Source organism: Phyllobates terribilis, unplaced genomic scaffold (assembly GCF_046119375.1).
Source record: "Phyllobates terribilis strain yellow unplaced genomic scaffold, ASM4611937v1 Scaffold_2__4_contigs__length_985480577, whole genome shotgun sequence".
NCBI lineage: Eukaryota > Metazoa > Chordata > Amphibia > Anura > Dendrobatidae > Phyllobates > Phyllobates terribilis.
Window position 1 is genome coordinate 152,165,993 of NW_027362762.1, and position 20,322 is coordinate 152,186,314.

A 20,322-nucleotide genomic window follows, 5' to 3' on the forward strand; every position below is an offset into this window, starting at 1 on the left:
AAACACATTAAAATTCACAATAGACAACCTCAAAAGGTGCAAGCTGAAGGTTTTTCAATGGACCTCACAGTCCCCTGATCTGAACAACATTGAAAATCTGACTAGACCTCAAAATAGCAGTGCGTGCAAGATGACCCAGGAATCTCACAGAACTAGAAGAATTTTCCAAGGAAGAATGGGTGAAAATCCCTCAAACAAGAATTGAAAGACTCTTGTCTGGCTACAAAAAGCATTTAAAAGCTGTGATACTTTCAAAAGGGGATGCTACTTTGTACTAACCATGCAGGATGCCCAAACTTTTGCATTTTCCTTTTTGTAATTTTTAAAATGTAAAAGTTGAAAATATACATATATATTTTTTTCTAAAATACAAAGGAAATGTGTAATCTTTAACTTTAGGTCTTTTAGAGATCATTTCATCTTCAACTTACTTAACTGTTCATAATAACAGTAATTTTGATCAGGGGTGCCCAAAGTTTTACATGCCACTGTACAGGCTCAACATACTAGTCAAACGCCACAAGAGATTTTTGAGATCAATGACACAACTGATCATTAATAGTCATCAATTACCACTATTATTTTCTGTCTGAAGGAGCAAAATATCTTGAAATCTAAAAACTTAACTTATTAATATATTTGACTGATCAAAATCTGCTCGGATTGCACCATTCCAGTCACCTCTCCTGGTTTTAGCATCTTCTCTTCCACGTTTTGTCCAAAACAGTAAGGCCAGGTTCACGCGACAGTATAAAAAATTGTCAGTTTCATTCGATTTTGATTCTCACTTGTCATCTGTCTGCAGTCCTTATACAATCCGTTTTTTTTACTCAGCAGCTATTAATCATTTAAGAGACCATTTACAGCTTCCTAGGTTACAGAATTGCAATGTATCCATAAAAATCAGATCCTATACTGTGGCTCCGTATGGCGTCTTTTTTTTTTGCACACCCATAAACTTGACACATGGAAGAAACTAGGGCATAATGTGATTTTTTTCGCACGCAGATTCGGTCAGTGAAAAAAATTGCTCCTCTGCACTGCCCCTTTGAATAACACTGGTCCTAGTGCTCACCGTTTTTTTTAAGGACAGCACTTGGACCGAAAATGTAGTTGTGTGAATGAGCCCTAAGAGAACTAGATACCTCACACTCTGTTTGAATAAGACTATGGATGTGATTGAAGGGTTTGGCTGTCTGGATTATTTCTGTATGGAAACAGACAAAGAACTAAAGCTGCCAAAACCAACAAATCAGAAATAGCAGGATCCTAGCAGATTTAATGAATGAAATATGTATTACCAGGGTTAATACAGTGGGGAAAATATTTGATACACTGCCGATTTTGCAAGTTTTCCCACCTACAAAGAATGGAGAGGTCTGTAATTTTTACCGTAGGTACACTTCACCTGTGAGAGACAGAATCTAACAATAAAAACCATAATAAATAATTAAACTGCATTTTATTACATGAAATAAGTATTTGATCACCTACCAACCAGCAAGAATTCTGGCTCTCACAGATCTGTTAGTTTTTCTTTAAGAAGCCCTCCTACTTTGCACTTATTACCTGTATTGATTGCACCTGTTTGAACTCGTTACCTGTATAAAAGACACCTGTCCACACACTCAATCACACTCCAACCTCTCCACCATGGCCAAGACCAAAGTACTAAACCTGTGTTACGGAAATGGCTCAAAGCTTAGTGGAGGGAGGTACTCCTTTTAGGAACATTGACTGAACTATAGCTTGCTGTACCTTCCAGGACTGACAAATGACAGAAACCAGAACTCTGATTTTTATTTGATCAAGGTTACGCCCACATTCCTTCCTTGGTGAGCTCATTTGGGGGCTGGTCGTGGGATGTGCTAAGACTTTTAGAAGTTTATGAGGCAGACAGGAGATATCGTTGTCATGTTTCCCATCACAATTTTACCATTCTATAGAGATAAAACATGGCATGGATAGCATCATCCATCTGATAATGGGAATGAATGTGTTATAGTCGTTTCTTCGCTACAATGCCGAAAATATATCTCCCATAAATATTAGATCAATGCAAACCCCAATATTCATCACTGACCACTGGCTGACCACTGAGATAATTCAGAGGAAGCTGATTCCTTTGAACAGAGGAAGCCCCTGTACTTCTCCACCTCTGAGTATATGAATCCTAGACTTGTTTACTCAGAGATCCCTTGTTTGTACTTACCTGTTCATGACAGGAGGTCATATTTCAATGGAGGTTGACTTGCCAACTCTTTATCTCTTCCCTAGTTATAATTAAGAGTGCTATGTCCTCTCTCTGGATATGTCTTTATGGATTTCATAATTTTTCTCTACAACAACCAGACTCTAATTTCACCTTCAAATTATCTGTGACTCATGTACATGTGAAATTGGAACATTTTCCTTAATAAAAAAAAGACAAAATGTAATAATTTTGACTTCTTTGCTTTATTTGGTTCTCTTTATCTACTTTTTGGACTTTAGGTCAAATTTATGCACAAATATGCAAAATTCAGAAAGGTTCACAAACTTTCAAGCACCACAATATATAGCCAGTATTAGTACATCCTTTTCTGATTGTACAGGCATTTGATCTCTGCAGTCAACCTATAACACGTTATCCACCCCTGCGACCATTGAATGACTGCAGCGGTCACATGCCTATCCCCACCAGAAAAGAGACCAGTAGGGGTACTCAGACAACCCTACTAGGTATTGTGAGCCCTCGCGGGCAGGGTCCTCGCTCCTCCTGTACCAGTCGCTGTCACATTGTGTTCAAGATTATTGTAATTGTTCTTGTATTATACCCCTTTTTCACATGTAAAGCGCCATGGAATAAATGGCGCTATAATAATAAATAATAATAATAATCTGTAGGGAATGAATAGGTGAGAATATGTTTATTTTCTGGCCATAAGGTGCCTTTAAAAAAAATGAAAAAAAGGGTGGACAACCACTGTAATGCTATTGTGTATCTATAGCCAAAGCTTTATATGCTACACAGTCCATAAGCTGAGGTGCGATAACTGTGCTGCTTGGGAGAAACAACCACACAACCATGGAATTAAAGTATACAAAAAAGTACACTGTGTGCAGAATTATTAGGCAATTTGTATTTTTGATGTTTAATTTTATTATTGAACAACTACATTGCTGCCGTTTAATCAAAAGAGGTTAATAAACCAGAAATATTTAAGAAAGTAAAAATGAGGTTTTCTCTTTCTTAGGAGAATATCTATGTGTGCAGAATAATTCTGCAACTAAATGAAAAACATAAATTTTCCTATCTCAATTGTTTGTTTTCATCTTTTAAAGTGAGAATAATAACCAAATAACCCAATATGTACAAAATATATTTCTGATATTTAAAAAAATATATATATCAGTGACCAACATAGCTACCCTCATTTTCAATAACAGTCATAAATTCAATGTCAGATTCTGAGTGTGTCGGATTCTTAATCTGTTGACAAACAATTATTTGGGCAGTGCCAACCACTGCCTCCCAGACACTGTTCAGAGAGGTAACTGTTTTCCTTCACTGTAAATCTCCCGTATAAGAAGGGCCCACAAGTTCTCAATAGGGTTTAGGTCAGATGAGGAAGGGGCCATGTAATTATGATTGTCCTTGGCTTTCTTGAAAATTGCCGACTTTTTCCTGTACCACTGCTTAAAGAAAGTGTCTTCTAAAAACAGGCGGTAGATTTGGGAGTTGATTTTGAGTTCATCTTCAACCTGAAAAGGTCCAGCTAGCTCATCTTTAATAATACGAGCACATAGCAGTACCCCACCTCCATCTTGCTGGTGTCTGAGTTGAAGTGGAGGTCTGTGCCCGATACTGACCCACACACAGACCCATCTATCTGGTCTTTCTAGCGTCACTGTCATCTCCATCAGTCCATAAAACCTTTGAAAAATCTGTCTTCAGATATTTCTTGGCCTAGTGTTGACATTTCCTCTTCTGTGTCTTGTTCAGTGGTGACTGGGCTTCAGCCTCCCTTACCTTGGCCATGTCTCTGAACACCTTGTACTTTTGGGCCTCCAGGGAGGCTGCAGTTCTTGAATATGACAATACTGGAGGATAATGGCTTCACGTTTGATCCTTCTCAGATCTTTGGCAATTAATGTCCTTTTTTCTCCAAATGTTTTTTGTGACTCTGTTTACTATTTGCAACAAAACTTTTGAGGATTCTGTGATCACGCCCCAATATCTTAGCAATTTCAAGAGTGCTGCATCCCTCTGTAAGATTTAACAATTTTTGACTTTGCAGAGTCAGTTGAATCTATTTTTTGGCCCATTTTACCTGAAGAAAACCCATCTGCCTAATAATTCTGCACAACTTGATAAAGGGTCTTGTATCGGTAGGCCCCACCCCCCTCAATACACATCACCTGATCTCCATCTTCCAATAAGCATTCAAGTTTATACAGGTGGAGTTGGAAAATCTGCATAAAAATGGTAATATGGTCAAAATACTTGCCTAATAATTCTGCACACAGTGTAATTATGTGTCCATTAGTGATTTTGCTCTCAATAGCAGCACGGACCAATAATAGTATTATTCAACTCTATATTCAACTAATATAGATGAAATAAAAAAAACAAGTAGCACTCTGGAAAGTGTGGATCCAGGTCTCTGAGCACAGACTCAATCCTCCAATAATATAGAAAAAGGCAGCACTCCTCAGTATGAGAGGTCCTTTACCCATATCTGAGCAACCTCTCCGCTCTAAACACATGAACCATATACAAAAATGATCTACTTTGGGTGCAGAAAGTCCTAGAGACCTGTTGAAGTTAACCCCTTAAAGATATATGTTGTTTGTATATGCAATCTCCCTGCCTTTGATGCAGGCTCGCAAGCTGAGCCCGCACCTTTGCCGGAAGCTGATGGCTGTAATATTCAGCAATCATCTGCCTGTAATGTCCGCAGTTGGAGCGAAGTTCTACCCGCAACTTTTAACCTGTCAGGTGCCACTGTCAATTTGTGCCAGCCGGAAATTACTGCACGCCGGCAGGTTGGCGCGCTGTTCTATATGCCCATCAGTGCAGGTTGCCATGATGGCCAGGGGTCTGCTGAAGGCCCCTGTGCCTGTCATAGCAGTACACCTAGGAAAGCCAGCCTATGGCTGGCGTTCATAGGAGACCATGATTTTTGCTATAAATAGCAATACTATTGATGATCGCATGGTTTAAGTCTCCTAAGGGGACTAACAAATATAGTAAAAAGCAAAAAAAAAGTTTTAAAATATGACAAAACGATATATAAAAGTTCACATCACCTCCCTTTTTCTCCATTAAAAATTAAGAAATAAATAAATAAAAAAAAAACTACACATTTGATATCGCTTTGTTCATAAAAGTCTGTTCTATCAAAATATAAAATAAATTCATTGTATTGGTAAATGGTGATAAAAAATCAAGACATCAGAATTGCATTTTTTCAGCTGCCACAACAACACAAAAAAATGTAATAAATGTAATCAAAACATCGTATCTACCCCCAAAATGTTATCAATAAAAATATCAGCTCAGGATGAAAAGAAATGACCATCCATCATACAGCTCCATATCCCCAAAATTGAAAATGTTACAGCTCTCGGAAACAAGCTAATTTTTTTTGTTTACAAATTTCTGAAGGTTTTTTTTTACCAATGAAATAAAACAAAAACTATGCATGTTCGATATCAGCATAATCGTACTGACCTGGGGAATCATATTGCCAGGTCATTTATACCGTAAAATGAATGCTGTAAATAATAAAAATAATAAAATATATTGTAAATAATAAAAAATAAATTGCTGAATTGCGCTTTTGTTACTATTTGGCCACACTTGGAATTATTTTCCCGCTTTCCAGTGCATCACATGATAATATGGATGGTGTCAATCAAAAGTGCAACTTGTCCACCCCTCAAAAAACAAGCCCTCACATGGCTATGTTGAAGGAAAACTAAAAAAGTTATGGCTCTTGGAATAAGGAGAGGAAAAAACAAAAAGCGCAAAAACAAAAAAATTGCCCAGTCCTTAAGAGGTTAATATAGCTACTGTTCAGCTTACTATCCAGATGAGGCTCTTACTGACTTTTCAATGGGGCCCAATAAATACATTACGCCCTTGCTTCTGATTACACTTAGTAAACCTAGCACACAGACTAATAAAGCCCTTTTGCAAATTAAATTGTACCCTTTGTTTTTCATTCTCTGGGTTCAGATAATAGGATTGCTTCTAGCCATTGCAAGAAATTGCATAGCTTGTATTTGTAGTTTCTCCATTTTCTGAAAATAGCACATAAGTAGATAAGACCAGAATAGGACACTAAAGTAGGTTGGAAGATCTGAAAATCCTTGCACATTCAGGATACTGGTCTACAAGCCAATACTGCGGTTGTGTCACAAAGGTGACCCAATGGCTACTATGTTATGGAGATGATGTTCAGTTACTGATTGTTTTATTGCTTTATATGTGGTTCGTTGGAGAAGAGACAATGTAGTGTATACTGTAGTGCTGTCTGTACTGGAAATACAAGCGTTTCAGTTATTACATAACTTTCTAGCAAAATTGTGACACAGTGAAGACTTGGCTAAGGAGGATGCAAGTGTGCTTGTTCTAGGAACAATGTGTGGCACAGAGAAATACAGTAGTTACAGAAAAAGTCCAGTGAAAGCAAGTTATCCTCTATCCGCAGAATAGGTAATAACCTCCTGATCAATGGGTTTCCCATTGCTGGGATCCGAACCAGTAGATAGAAAGAGGAATTTTTATCCCCTATGGGGAACTTTCGTCCTTGTAACAAAATGGGTGACAGGTCAGGCGCTCGAACACCGCTCCACTTATTCTCTATGAGACTGTTAGAAAAAGCTCAGCTCAGGGCTTGGCAGCCGATAGGGCAGGGGTGGACATATCATTGGTGCAACCTTTGCAGTCGTATAGGGGCCCAAGAGGTAAGGGGGTCCATTTCTACCTCTAAAGCAGGTGCAATTTTGCAGTTTTAAGAACTCTTGGGCTGCAAAGGGCCAATATATTGTTCTTGCACAGGTGCCCTTTTCTGTCTTTGTCCACCATAGGGAATGACTGGAGCAGCAGGTGAGCATCTGCTACATTCTAACAGGGATAAAAGTTCCCCATTCTACCCACCGGTGCGGGTTCCAGCAGTCGGACCCCCAGTGATCAACAAGTTATTAGCTATCCTGTAGATAGGTAATAAATTGTTTTCACTAGACAACCAACCCCTTTGAGTCTGATCCAGTTATTCCTAATGGGCATCTAATGCCCCTGCAGGTAACAATGGCGGGAGAGTAATATGTTATTATTGAACTCCATGTATAACAATATACACTGAGCTCTTCGGCTCCCTCTAGTGACAGATGCTGGTGTCCGGAATGTTATTAGTTAGGGCAAACCAGTTAGGTGTAGCCATCTGTGGGGGCTGATGAGTGCTATATTGGATGGTAAGCGAACACAATGTCTATCAAATGCATTTGAAGCTTTGTTTTGGAAAACCAGAGCTTTGACTGGTGTATAAAAATGTACTTTGCATCCATTTAAAAAAACAAAATGTGGTTCCAGGGCAAACATTCACTTTAAAGGGTTATCCCAGAGTTTCAAGTTATCTCCAATCCACAGAATAGTGGTTAAATTACTGATCACAGGGGATCTGACATACGGGACCTCCAACGATCACGAGAAAGGGCTGTGTCCCAATTATTGTGTATGGGACTGCAGGAATAAGCAAACAAAATGCTGTACTCAGATTTTTGAGACAATTCCATAGACAACATATGGATAGGGGATAATGTACAATGCTGGGAACAACCCTTTAAGTAATTGTTATTTTTATTCTGTCCAGATTTAGCTCAAAATAGCAGCACATTTGGCTCTCACATCTGTGTGCCGTGTATAAAATCACCCGTACATGCGCTGCAGTTCTAGCAGGTTATGTCCAAGTAAAAGCAACCAAAAGTACCATAAGTCAACTCAATGTAGCTTCACGGTGCTGGAAATTGAACATCTACTCAAACATAAACTGTGCAGATAGGGATTTTGTATTTTTTATTTTATTGCTTTCTTTAGAGCAGATATGTCACAGTCACCAACGTATGCATCATTGTACAATATGAGGATTGTGTCATACATGAGAGAAATTTGCTGTAATTTTACTTATTTCAAATTTACCAGCAATGTCAGAACTGTCCGCAAAAATGTTGGTAGTTAGCTGATAAATAATAATCATACACTACAGCGGTAACTTTTTACTCCTGCATTGTACAGGAGTACATTGTATACTTCTGCCATACCACTGCTGGGTCTATGTACCAATAGTGATTTTTATATAACCGTCTTATTATACTGGTGCATTCAGCTGTTCAGTAGCTATGTTCACATCTGCATTATTAGACTATATTCACATCTGCATTATTAGACTATATTCACATCTGCATTATTAGATTATATTCACATCTGCATTATAAGGCTATGCTCACATCTGCATTATATGGCTATGGTCACATCTGCATTATAAGGCTATGCTCACATCTGCATTATAAGGCTATGGTCACATCTCTATTATAAGGCTATGTTCACATCTGCATTATTAGACTATATTCACATCTGCATTATAAGGCTATGCTCACATCTGTATTATAAGGCTATGGTCACATCTGCATTATAAGGCTATGCTCACATCTGCATTATAAGGCTATGGTCACATCTGCATTATAAGGCTATGCTCACATCTGCATTATAAGGCTATGCTCACATCTGCATTATAAGGCTATGGTCACATCTGTATTATATGGCTATGGTCACATCTGCATTATAAGGCTATGCTCACTTCTGCATTAAAAGGCTATGCTCACATCTGCATTATATGGCTATGGTCACATCTGCATTATAAGGCTATGCTCACTTCTGCATTAAAAGGCTATGCTTACATCTGCATTATAAGGCTATGGTCACATCTCTATTATAAGGCTATGTTCAAATCTGCATTATAAGGCTATTCTCACATCTGCATTACTAGGCCATGGTCACATCTGCATTATAAGACTATGCTCACATCTCTATTATAAGGCTATGCTCACATCTGCATCATTAGACTATGGTTACATCTGCATTATCATGCTATGGCCACATCTGTATTATAAGGCTATGGTCACATCTGCATTATAAGACTATGGTCACATCTGTATTATAAGGCTATGCTCACATCTCTCTTATAAGGCTATGCTCACATCTGTGTTATAAGGCTACGTTCACATCTGTATTATAAGGATATGTTCACATCCGTATTATAAGGTTATGCTCACATCTATAGTATAAGGCTATGCTCACATCTGCATTATATGGCTATTCTCACATCTGCATTATCAGGCTATGGTCACATCTGTATTATAAGGCTAAGGTCACATCTGTATTATAAGGCTATGGTCACATCTGCATTATAAGGCTATGTTCACATCTGCATTATGGCTATGCTCACATCTGCATTATAAGGCTATGCTCATATCTGCATTATAAGGCTATGCTCACATCTCCATTACTAGGCTATGGTCACATCTGCATTATAAGGCAATGGTCACATCTGTATTATAAGGCTATGGTCACATGTGCATTGTAAGGCTATGTTCATATCTGTATTATGGCTATGCTCACATCTGCATTATGGCTATGCTCACATCTGCATTATGGCTATGCTCACATCTGCATTATAAGGTTATGCTCACATCTGCATTATTAGACTAGGGTTACATCTGCATTATAAGGCTATGGTCACATCTGTATTATGAGGCTATGCTCACATCTGCATTATCATGCTATGGCCACATCTGCATTATAAGGCTATGCTCACATCTGCATTATCAGGCTATAGGGTATATGATGTGCTGTTAAGATCCTAAATACGACAGATATGGCACACTGTCATGTCCCCCAATATTGCCCTGTAGCACAGGTGTAAACTAAGGCTATGTTCACATCTGCATTATACGGCTATGTTCACATCTGCATTATATAGCTATGCTCACATCTGTATTATACAGCTATGGTCACATCTGCATTATAAGGCTATGTTCACATCTGCATTATGGCTATGCTCACATCTGTATTATGGCTATGCTCACATCTGCATTACTAGGCTATTGTCACATCTGCATTTTAAGACTATGTTCACATCTGCATTATATGGCTGTGCTCACATCTGTATTATAAGGCTATGCTCACATCTCCATTATCATGCTATGGCCACATCTGTATTATAAGGCTATGGTCACATCTCTATTATAAGGCTATGGTCACATCTGCATTACTAGGCTATGCTCACATCTGCATTATAAGGCTATGGTCACATCTGCATTATTAGACTATGTTCACATCTCCATTATGACTATGCTCACATCTGCATTACTAGGCTATGCTCACATCTCCATTACCAGGCTATGGTTACATCTGTATTACAAGGCTATGCTCACACCTGCATTATTAGGCTATGCTCACATCTGCATTATAAGGCTATGCTCACATGGGCATTATAAGGCTATGTTCACATAGGCATTATAAGGCTATGGTCACATCTGCATTATTAGACTATGTTCACATCTCCATTATGACTATGCTCACATCTGCATTATTAGGCTATGCTCACATCTCCATAACTAGGCTATGGTTACATCTGTATTATAAGGCTATGGTCACATCAGCATTATTAGACTATGTTCACATCTCCATTATGACTATGCTCACATCTGCATTATTAGGCTATGCTCACATCTCCATTACTAGGCTATAGTTACATCTGTATTATAAGCCTATGGTTACATCTGTATTATAAGGCTATGGTCACACCTGTATTATAAGGCTATGCTCACTTCTGTATTATAAGGCTATAGTCACATCTGTATTATAAGGCTGTGGTCACATCTGTATTATAAGGCTATGATCACATCTGCATTATAAGGCTATGCTCACATCTGCATTATGACTATGCTCACATCTACATTATTATTATATGCTCACATCTGCATTATAAGGCAATGCTCACATCTGCATTATAAGGCTATGTTCACATCGGCATTATAAGGCTATGGTCACATCTGCATTATTAGACTATGTTCACATCTGCATTATAAGGCTATGCTCACATCTGCATTATTAGGCTATGGTCACATCTGTATTATAAGGCTGTGGTCACACATGTATTAAAAGGCTATGCTCACATCTGCATTATAAGGCTATGGTCACATCTGCATTATAAGGCTATGGTCACATCTGCATTATCAGGCTATGATCACATCTGCATTATAAGGCTATGGTCACATCTGCATTATAAGGCTATGGTCACATCTGTATTATAAGGCTATTGTCACATCTGTATTATGAGGCTATCCTCACATCTGCATTATAAGGCTATGATCACATCTGCATTACTAGCCTATGGTTACATCTGTATTATAAGGCTATGGTCACATCTGCATTATCAGGCTATGCTCACATCTGCATTATGGCTATGGTCACATCTGTATTATAAGGCTATGGTCACATCTGTATTAGAAGGCTGTGCTCACATCTGCATTATAAGGCTATGGTCACATCTGTATTATAAGGCTATGGTCACATCAGTATTATAAGGCTATGCTCACATCTGCATTATAAGGCTATGGTCACATCTGTATTATAAGGCTATGTTCACTTCCGCATTATATGGCTATGCTCATATCTGCATTATAAGGCTGTGCTCACATCTGCATTATATGGCTATGCTCTCATCTGCATTATAAGGCTATGGTCACATCTGTATTATAAGGCTATGTTCACATCTGCATTATCAGGCTATGCTCACATCTGCATTATAAGGCTATGCTCACATCTGTATTACTTGGCTATGGTCACATCTGCATTTTAAGACTATGGTCACATCAGTATTATAAGGCTATGCTCACATCTGCATTATAAGGCTATGGTCACATCTGTATTATAAGGCTATGCTCACATCTGCATTATAAGGCTATGCTCACATCTGCATTATAAGGCTATGGTCACATCCGCATTATGGCTATGGTCACATCTGCATTATAAGGCTATGCTCACATCTGTATTATAAGGCTATGCTCACATCTGTATTATAAGGCTATGCTCACATCTGTATTATATGGCTATGGTCACATCTGCATTATCAGGCTATGATCACATCTGCATTATCAGGCTATGGTCACATCTGCATTATAAGGCTATGGTCACATCTGTATTATAAGGCTATTGTCACATCTGTATTATGAGGCTATCCTCACATCTGCATTATAAGGCTATGATCACATCTGCATTACTAGCCTATGGTTACATCTGTATTATAAGGCTATGGTCACATCTGCATTATCAGGCTATGCTCACATCTGCATTATGGCTATGCTCACATCTGTATTATAAGGATATGGTCACATCTGTATTAGAAGGCTGTGCTCACATCTGCATTATAAGGCTATAGTCACATCTGTATTATAAGGCTATGGTCACATGAGTATTATAAGGCTATGCTCACATCTGCATTATAAGGCTATGGTCACATCTGTATTATAAGGCTATGCTCACATCTGCATTATAAGGCTATGCTCACATCTGCATTATAAGGCTATGTTCACTTCCGCATTATATGGCTATGCTCATATCTGCATTATAAGGCTGTGCTCACATCTGCATTATATGGCTATGCTCTCATCTGCATTATAAGGCTATGGTCACATCTGTATTATAAGGCTATGTTCACATCTGCATTATCAGGCTATGCTCACATCTGCATTATAAGGCTATGCTCACATCTGTATTACTTGGCTATGGTCACATCTGCATTTTAAGACTATGGTCACATCAGTATTATAAGGCTATGCTCACATCTGCATTATAAGGCTATGGTCACATCTGTATTATAAGGCTATGCTCACATCTGCATTATAAGGCTATGCTCACATCTGCATTATAAGGCTATGGTCACATCCGCATTATGGCTATGGTCACATCTGCATTATAAGGCTATGCTCACATCTGTATTATAAGGCTATGCTCACATCTGTATTATAAGGCTATGCTCACATCTGTATTATAAGGCTATGGTCACATTTGCATTATAAGGCTATGCTCACATCTGCATTATAAGGCTATACTCACACCTGTATTATAAGGCTATGGTCACATCTGTATTATAAGGCTATGCTCACATCTGTATTATAAGGCTATGGTCACATCTGCATTATAAGGCTATACTCACACCTGTATTATAAGGCTATGCTTACATCTGCATTATAAGGCTATGCTCACATCTGTATTATAAGGCTATGATCACACCTGCATTATAAGGCTATGGTCACATCTGTATTATAAGGCTATGTTCACATCTGCATTATAAGGCTATGGTCACATCTGCATTATCAGGCTATAGGGTATATGATGTGCTGTTAAGATGCTAAATACGACAGATTTGGCACACTGTCATGTCCCCCAATATTGCCCTGTAGCACAGGTGTAAACTAAGGCTAAATCTGTTGGAACCAAAATCGGAAGAAAGCCATACAGATGTCATCACATAGCAGCTGCTCCTCTTGTTTTAAAAGTTTCAGGACTATCAGCAAGTGGACTATTGCAGTAAATGTAGGCGTAAACTGTCCCTCGTTTTTTGGCTACATTCACATGACTGTATTTTCTATCCCGTGTGTTGTCCATGGAAAAAGCTGACAATACACAGACAGCACTAGGACCAATGTTATTCAGTAGGGACGTTGAGGTGAACGTTTTTTGTTTTTTTTTATACTGACAAATGTCCATGTAAAAATTATTGTAGCATGCATTAGTTTCTTCCGTATTTTGGATGAGACTCGTTCATTCAAGTCTATGGGTGCACAAAAATAATCGGATGCCATAAGAATCAGCCATATAGCATCCGATTTTTATGGATATTATTATTATTATTATTATTATTAACATAGGAAACTGTATTTGGTCTTGTACACTTAAGTCACTGCTGGTGTATAAAAAAGGAAACCAAATGGGTGACTGACAATACAAATGAAAAAAATGTCTGTTTTCTCTGGATGAAAGCGAGACAATATTTGTAGATGTTTGTGTGAACTTAGCCTTTCTGACATTTTCAGTGTTAAGGTCATTTATGCAATTATGCTGATATCAACAGAAAGGTAATCAGACATCAAGATGGCTATTGCACTTGTGGCTTACTTACCCAGGGTGTGCACCAAACCTTTTAAATCACTTGAAGAAGAGTATGGGGGGCACAAACTTCTTGCCAGTGTGAGGCTGTACTAATACCACTGTGCTTTGCATTATTGCTTTACCAGCTGTTTGGTCTTTCAATGTCCAGAGTCAAGAAAACACAATGCACTGACGCCATGGTCTTACCTGAAGTTCTCCTGACTTGACCGTTCATAGTGTGACATATGGAAATTGGTGGAGTCCAACCTGTTGATAGATAATTATGATGTTTCTTGATATGAAGCGTGTCTCATCAGTCAGCTGTCTTCGGCAAGGTCTACTCCTGTGCGCTGTCTACTAAATTTGGCCATTTGAGGTTCTCCTGTCCCATCCTATAAGTTTTCCACTCTTTTCTTACTTATTTCAATATCCTGAGTCTAAAAGACCCGTCATCTAACACTAAACCCAATAGTCACAGCCTCATGTCTTAGTCTCTGCCACTTGTGCCCCCTCACATTGCCATACGCCCCTTTCCCTTTCTTACCTCCTAGTCCCCATCCTGTCCTATCACTGGAAGTGGCCTCGGCACATAGTCTTACCCTGTTTATCCACACTTGCTGCTGCTAAACCACAAACTTGAGACAGTGGCATCCTCTCCCCACCCTCTTTTCCCCACCCTTCTGATCGCAGCTACCTCCTTTGCTGTAACTGAGGGCTATGGGTAAAGATTAGGGACAGTTGTTAAAGTCAGATAAAAAAGAGCTTGTATATTAGCTCTTCTATGTAATTCATAGCAACAGAAATGCTTCAAATTATTAACTTTATTTGACCAGTATTCAGGCATTGTCCTAATGGGTTACACTAAATAGTGATGGATAAAAGTTATATTTCACTGACATTCTGCAGCAATGGTCCCCAACCTTTCTGACCTTGAGAGCCACATTCAGCTCTGAGGGGGTCAGAAACCACATCCAGCTCACACTGAGGCAGTATATCACAATAACTCCACTCTCGCATCAAGCACTCCCACCGATACTTAAATTATTTCTTAACCTGCAAGGAGAGTATATGTGCATACAGATCTGCTCTTCTGTGCGGGGCTACTCACAAAAATCACCATTTAGTGAGTTGCTCTTCATAGCGTTTGCTAGTCCTGCTGCTAATGCACCAAGCTGGCAGACAGCCGCGAGCCACAATTCATGGGACCACGAGCCACATGTAGCTGTTCTAGAGCATGATCATGAAAACTAGACCCAGTGGCATTTTAATCCAGTCCAAATCTATAACATACTTTTTTATAGTAAGCTTTCTAATGTTAAAGGGGCATTCCGGTAGGTAGAAGTTATCACCAATCCACAGAATAAATGATACCTTAAAGACCAGCAGGATACCACTAGGGCCTCACTGATTGCTAGAAAGGGGTAGTTTTATCCCTGTTAGAATGGAATGGCAGTCCGCATGCTCAACCACCTCTCCTTTTATTTCCTAAGGAACTGACGAAGAAATCCAAGTAGAGTGCTTCAGCGGTTGCATAGAGAATGAATAGAGTGGTGATCGAGCATGCACACCGCCACTCTGCTGTATTAAGGATAAAGCAGCATGTACCAGCAGTCAGGCCTCCACTGATCTACATGTTATCACTTATCCTGTGGAAAAATAATAGCTTGCACCTAACGGAATCCTCCTTTAATTAATACATTTTATTAAATGATGAGAACAGAATCTTGGATCTCTAAATGAATGTTGGCTGAAACCTCCTATTTTGGAAGAACCAGAAGACCATCTAATGTGCATGATGGTACCCAATACTCACTACTGATCCATTCAGACAAGTGATTATGAGTGACCAATGCTCCATTAACTGTTTATAGGAGTGTTGGTCGCACATGCTCACTAATGCTTCATTCACATGGGAGACTTTGAACCTCCATTCTGAAAATCCAGAACCCCACCCCCCAACTATTATACAGTTTCATGTATTCTTTGGTTAAATAATAAAGGTTGCTTATGGGACAACCCCTCTAAGGATAATAAAATGCCTCCAAAGCTGTCAGACAGTGGTTTTATCTCTTCTCTATGTTGAGAACACATGCAAGTTCTGGGAGCCAGATGTACATGTGTATGAGGGACTAGGGTACTATAGCTCCCTGAAGTGTATGGCCAGATTAACCATATAACTCTTATCTGAGCACCCTCAGTAAACTTCACACTGGTCACAGAAAACTAGCAGAATTCTCCATTTAGCTTTAGATGTGTGTAGAGAAGAAAATATCTTATACCCTTAATTAGGTACAAGACATCTGCATCATTATCTGTGGTGTGTAAAAATGGCCAGTGTATTATTACGGTTTTAATATTACAGATTTTATGTTTTGTTCCTTATAGCCTACTAGATGGTGGCCCGATTCAAACGCATCGGGTATTCTAGAATATGTATGTGGTACACTGGGCGCAATCAGCAGAGCAGTGTTTAAATTTGGTTCCAATATCGCTGATTGGTCGCGGCCGGCGGGTGCGACCAATCAGCACAGCGGTTTTTACATTTGGCGCCAATATCGCTGATTGGTCGCGGCCGGCGGGCGCGACCAATGAGCACAGCGGTTTTTAAATTTGGCGCCAACATCGCTGATTGGTCGTGGCCGGCGGCCGCGACCAATGAGCACAGCGGTTTTTAAATTTGGTGCCAATATCGCTGATTGGTCGCGGCTGGCGGGCGCGACCAATGAGCACAGCGGTTTTTAAATTTGGCGCCAATATCGCTGATTGGTCGTGGCCGGCGGTAGCCACATGTTTAAATTTGTCGCCAAAATTGCTGATTGGTCACGTTCGGTGGCTGAGACCAATCAGCAGAGCGGTGTTTAAACTTGGCGCCAATCTCGCTGATTGGTCACGGGCGGCGGCCGCGACCTATCAGCGAACCGTATTACTGAGGACCGGGCAGCGGCGCCGTCCCTCCCTTCACACTTGCCGTCGGGAGATCAGCGGCCCAAGCCGCTGATCTCCCGACAGTAGCCGCATGGGGATCAGCGGCGCCGCAGGTCGGGGTACTTATGCTGCCATTGCCGCTCATCTCCCGGCTGCATCGCCGCTGACCTCCGTGCAGCAGATGAGCCGCTAACGGCCGCCATCTTTTTCTGAAATCCCGCGTCGCTGATTGGCTGCGGCTGGACCAATCAGCGACCAGGGATTTCCTGGACAGACGGACAGACAGACAGACAGACAGACATACAGACGGGATAAGACGATTATATATATTAGATGCCGCTCACTGGAGTGCTCAAAAATGGTTTAGGTCTGAAGAATTCTCTATACAGTCCTCGATTTATAACTAAAAGGTCTCATGCACTTGTCCATGTGGTAAAGATCTAAAATACCGCACAGTTGTCCGTGCGCCCATACCATACCTCTAGTTTCATCAATTTTCTAGAGTAAAAGCTTTGATGAATCTCAAGTCTTTTGCACTGGATCCTGAATAGGTTTAGGTGCAGTTCAGCTCTTGTTATCCATTTATTGCGTTCAGCGTGTTTTTCCTAAAGGATTACAGTTGGCCCTACATATAAGGCAGCTGTCCAATGTTTGATTATTTGGACACCATCTTCCTAATTTCACCAGAAACATGCATATTCACTACACCCAATTATAGAATAAGAAAATGTGTAGGTTCAGCTTTTGTGACCACGAATAACGTACACAATGTAAAGTCTGTAAAGGCTATCGGACCTTAAGGCTACTTCAGACAGACTTGGCTCTAGCAACTTCATCAAGCAGATACCAAAGGAACCCTGGCCTTCACCCTTTGACTCCTATATGGGATCTGGACTAACAGAGCCTTCTGGGTTGCGTCAATGGAAAAATTGCTGGCTGGGAGAGAAAACCAGAGGCAAGAGTATTCTAACTAGCCAAGTCAGTAACTTCAGGGACAGAATCAGGAGATGAAACCATAGTCAGAGAAATAACTGGGTTCACATACCAGATGATCAGTCAAGGTCAAGATCAGGGGGTATAACACAGTATGCTGGGAGGTTAAGTAGAGAGTGGTACTACCACATTGCCAATAGCAAGGAGCTGATTACACCTGCTGGACAACACACACACCTATTAATTTTGCTGAGCAGCACCGGAGGTACCAGCTAGACTAATCCCTAGCATTGGCCATGATGTCTCCTCCAGCACCACTTGCAGAGTGAATATGGCGGCACTGGGTGACTGATGCAGACTTCGCTGGAGCAGGTCCAGTTGGAGATGGGACACACAGAAATAATGAAGAAAGGAAAAATTACACAAAATGCAAGAACTACTTTCATCTGGTACGAAGGATGTCTACCTAACTACTGGAATATTTCAGTGTGGTGCAGCAACAGGCACACTTGTTTCACCACCTAATATTTGTAATTTCCTAGTCTTACATAAGATCAGTACCTAAAATCTTACTATTCTAGAGGAGCTACTGGTTACATCCCAATTCTTCTTGTAAAAGCAGCTTTCTATAATTTAAAACTAATTAATCCATTGCCCGTTGTTACCATGTGTTCATCACTCAGACCATTCCTTTTCATGTTCCCGTGCCTCCCGAATGCATCAGGAATTCATTTTTTTATCACAGGAGTAGAAAACTGGAATTTAAGCAAATTTTAAAAAAATTATGACACCGATGTCATGTAATGGTCCCAATTGAGTTATAACGTGGTTGCTTGGTTCCGTCATGCTGTAATTTAACTGGAAAATACTGTATAACTCGGCGTTCTGTACTATTTTTCTTCCAAATGCTAAAGAATCAGTAATGGATGTTGCTATGAAGAAAACCAAACATATACAATATCTGTAGTCACTAGTAGGTACGGTATTCTGTGCTGCTCAGTGGACACTCTCATTATACAAAACAGGAAGCAGTATGAGGGGGCCTGCGGCATTTTGAGAACAGCGTACATTTAAAATCCGGCCAGGGACCATTACGCGGGGGTGACTAGTCCAAGAAGCCTGTGCCTTCTCTCGGCCTCACTTGAGTGACAGGTCTCTCTCTATGTGTGTGTATAGGGAAAGACATGTCACTCAAGGGGACCAGAGAGGGTAGAAGCCAGCAAGGACTTGCTTTTTGGACCTGTCACCTGAGCAGAATGGTCCGTAGCCAGCTTATAAATCTATATTTTCTTTGAAACGCCGCAAAACTTCATAGTAAAATTTACCTGACTGAAATTGCAAAGTGCTGGTAAAAACAAACAACTTAGCAATGTACCTTATTAAAAATCTTCTCCATTCTGAAAACCGGAGGGATTTTTAATTTTATAGTTTACAGCTTGTTCCTTAGGTTACTGGCCACCATGCAGCCTCAGAGTGACCGGATACCTAGGCAGAAAGTGTGCTCTGCTTGCTGGCTTTATGCTTTAGAGCAGTGGTCCCCAACCTTTCTTGCCCTAAGAGCAATATTCAATTCTGACTGATGGTCGTGAGTCAGATCCAGAGATATCCGGGTAATGACACCTAGTTCCCTCAACCCCTTGCAGTAGCCAGCAGTTAGCTCTGTCAGCAGCATTGGTAAGAGCTCAGTTTGGAGCAGGAGCGTAGCCATGTTGTTGGTCTAATTTATTGATCTTCAGGAATGCACTGCTCCCAGTAACCAAGAAGCCGGGAGGTGGCATTAGAATACTCCTTAAAGCTACCTTCCTACAATGAGCTTTAGGTGAGTTTTTGATGTTGCAGATTTTCTGCACCCATTAAGTAAAATAGGCTTCTTGCATTTTTTGTGAAACTACGCAGCATAAAAAAAACTCACCAAAAACTCATCAGGGGAATGTAGCCTTAAGGTCGCAACTGTTTCATTGTAAATAACTTCTTAAAGAAGTTGTCCACTACTTGGACAACTCTTTGTCATACTCCACTCTTTACACCGATAAAATAAAATAAAAAAAGCTTATACTCACCTCCCGTGGCGCCGTTCCCACGATGTCGGCACTCGCCGGGGCTCCCATGCTGTTGTTGTGACACATGAGCCTGGTGCCCAATCAGCACTGGTGTCACTGTCTCCGCCTCCTGTTGAATTGAAAATGAAGAGGAAGTCATAGATCAGCTGCAGCCCGGACTTCCTATTCATGTTCAATTTGTCCAAAAGCGGGGACAGTGACGCA

At 40.2% G+C, this 20,322-nt stretch overlaps 1 protein-coding gene across 2 annotated transcripts in view; it reads right to left on the bottom strand.

Moving 5' to 3' along the window:
- The window catches only part of NFE2 (nuclear factor, erythroid 2), a 40,690-nt gene extending 25,835 nt beyond the window's left edge, over positions 1-14,855 (bottom strand). Inside the window, exons 1-2 of one of the 2 annotated variants that reach the window (XM_073663107.1) lie at positions 14,800-14,855; positions 14,408-14,467 (exon numbers count right to left, since the gene is read on the bottom strand). The gene's annotated coding sequence lies outside the window, so the exon portion shown is untranslated. Of the gene's footprint in view, positions 1-14,407; positions 14,468-14,744 lie in introns of both variants that reach the window. The other variant, XM_073663099.1, reaches the window with a different exon arrangement.
- Between the last annotated feature and the right edge of the window lie 5,467 nt (positions 14,856-20,322).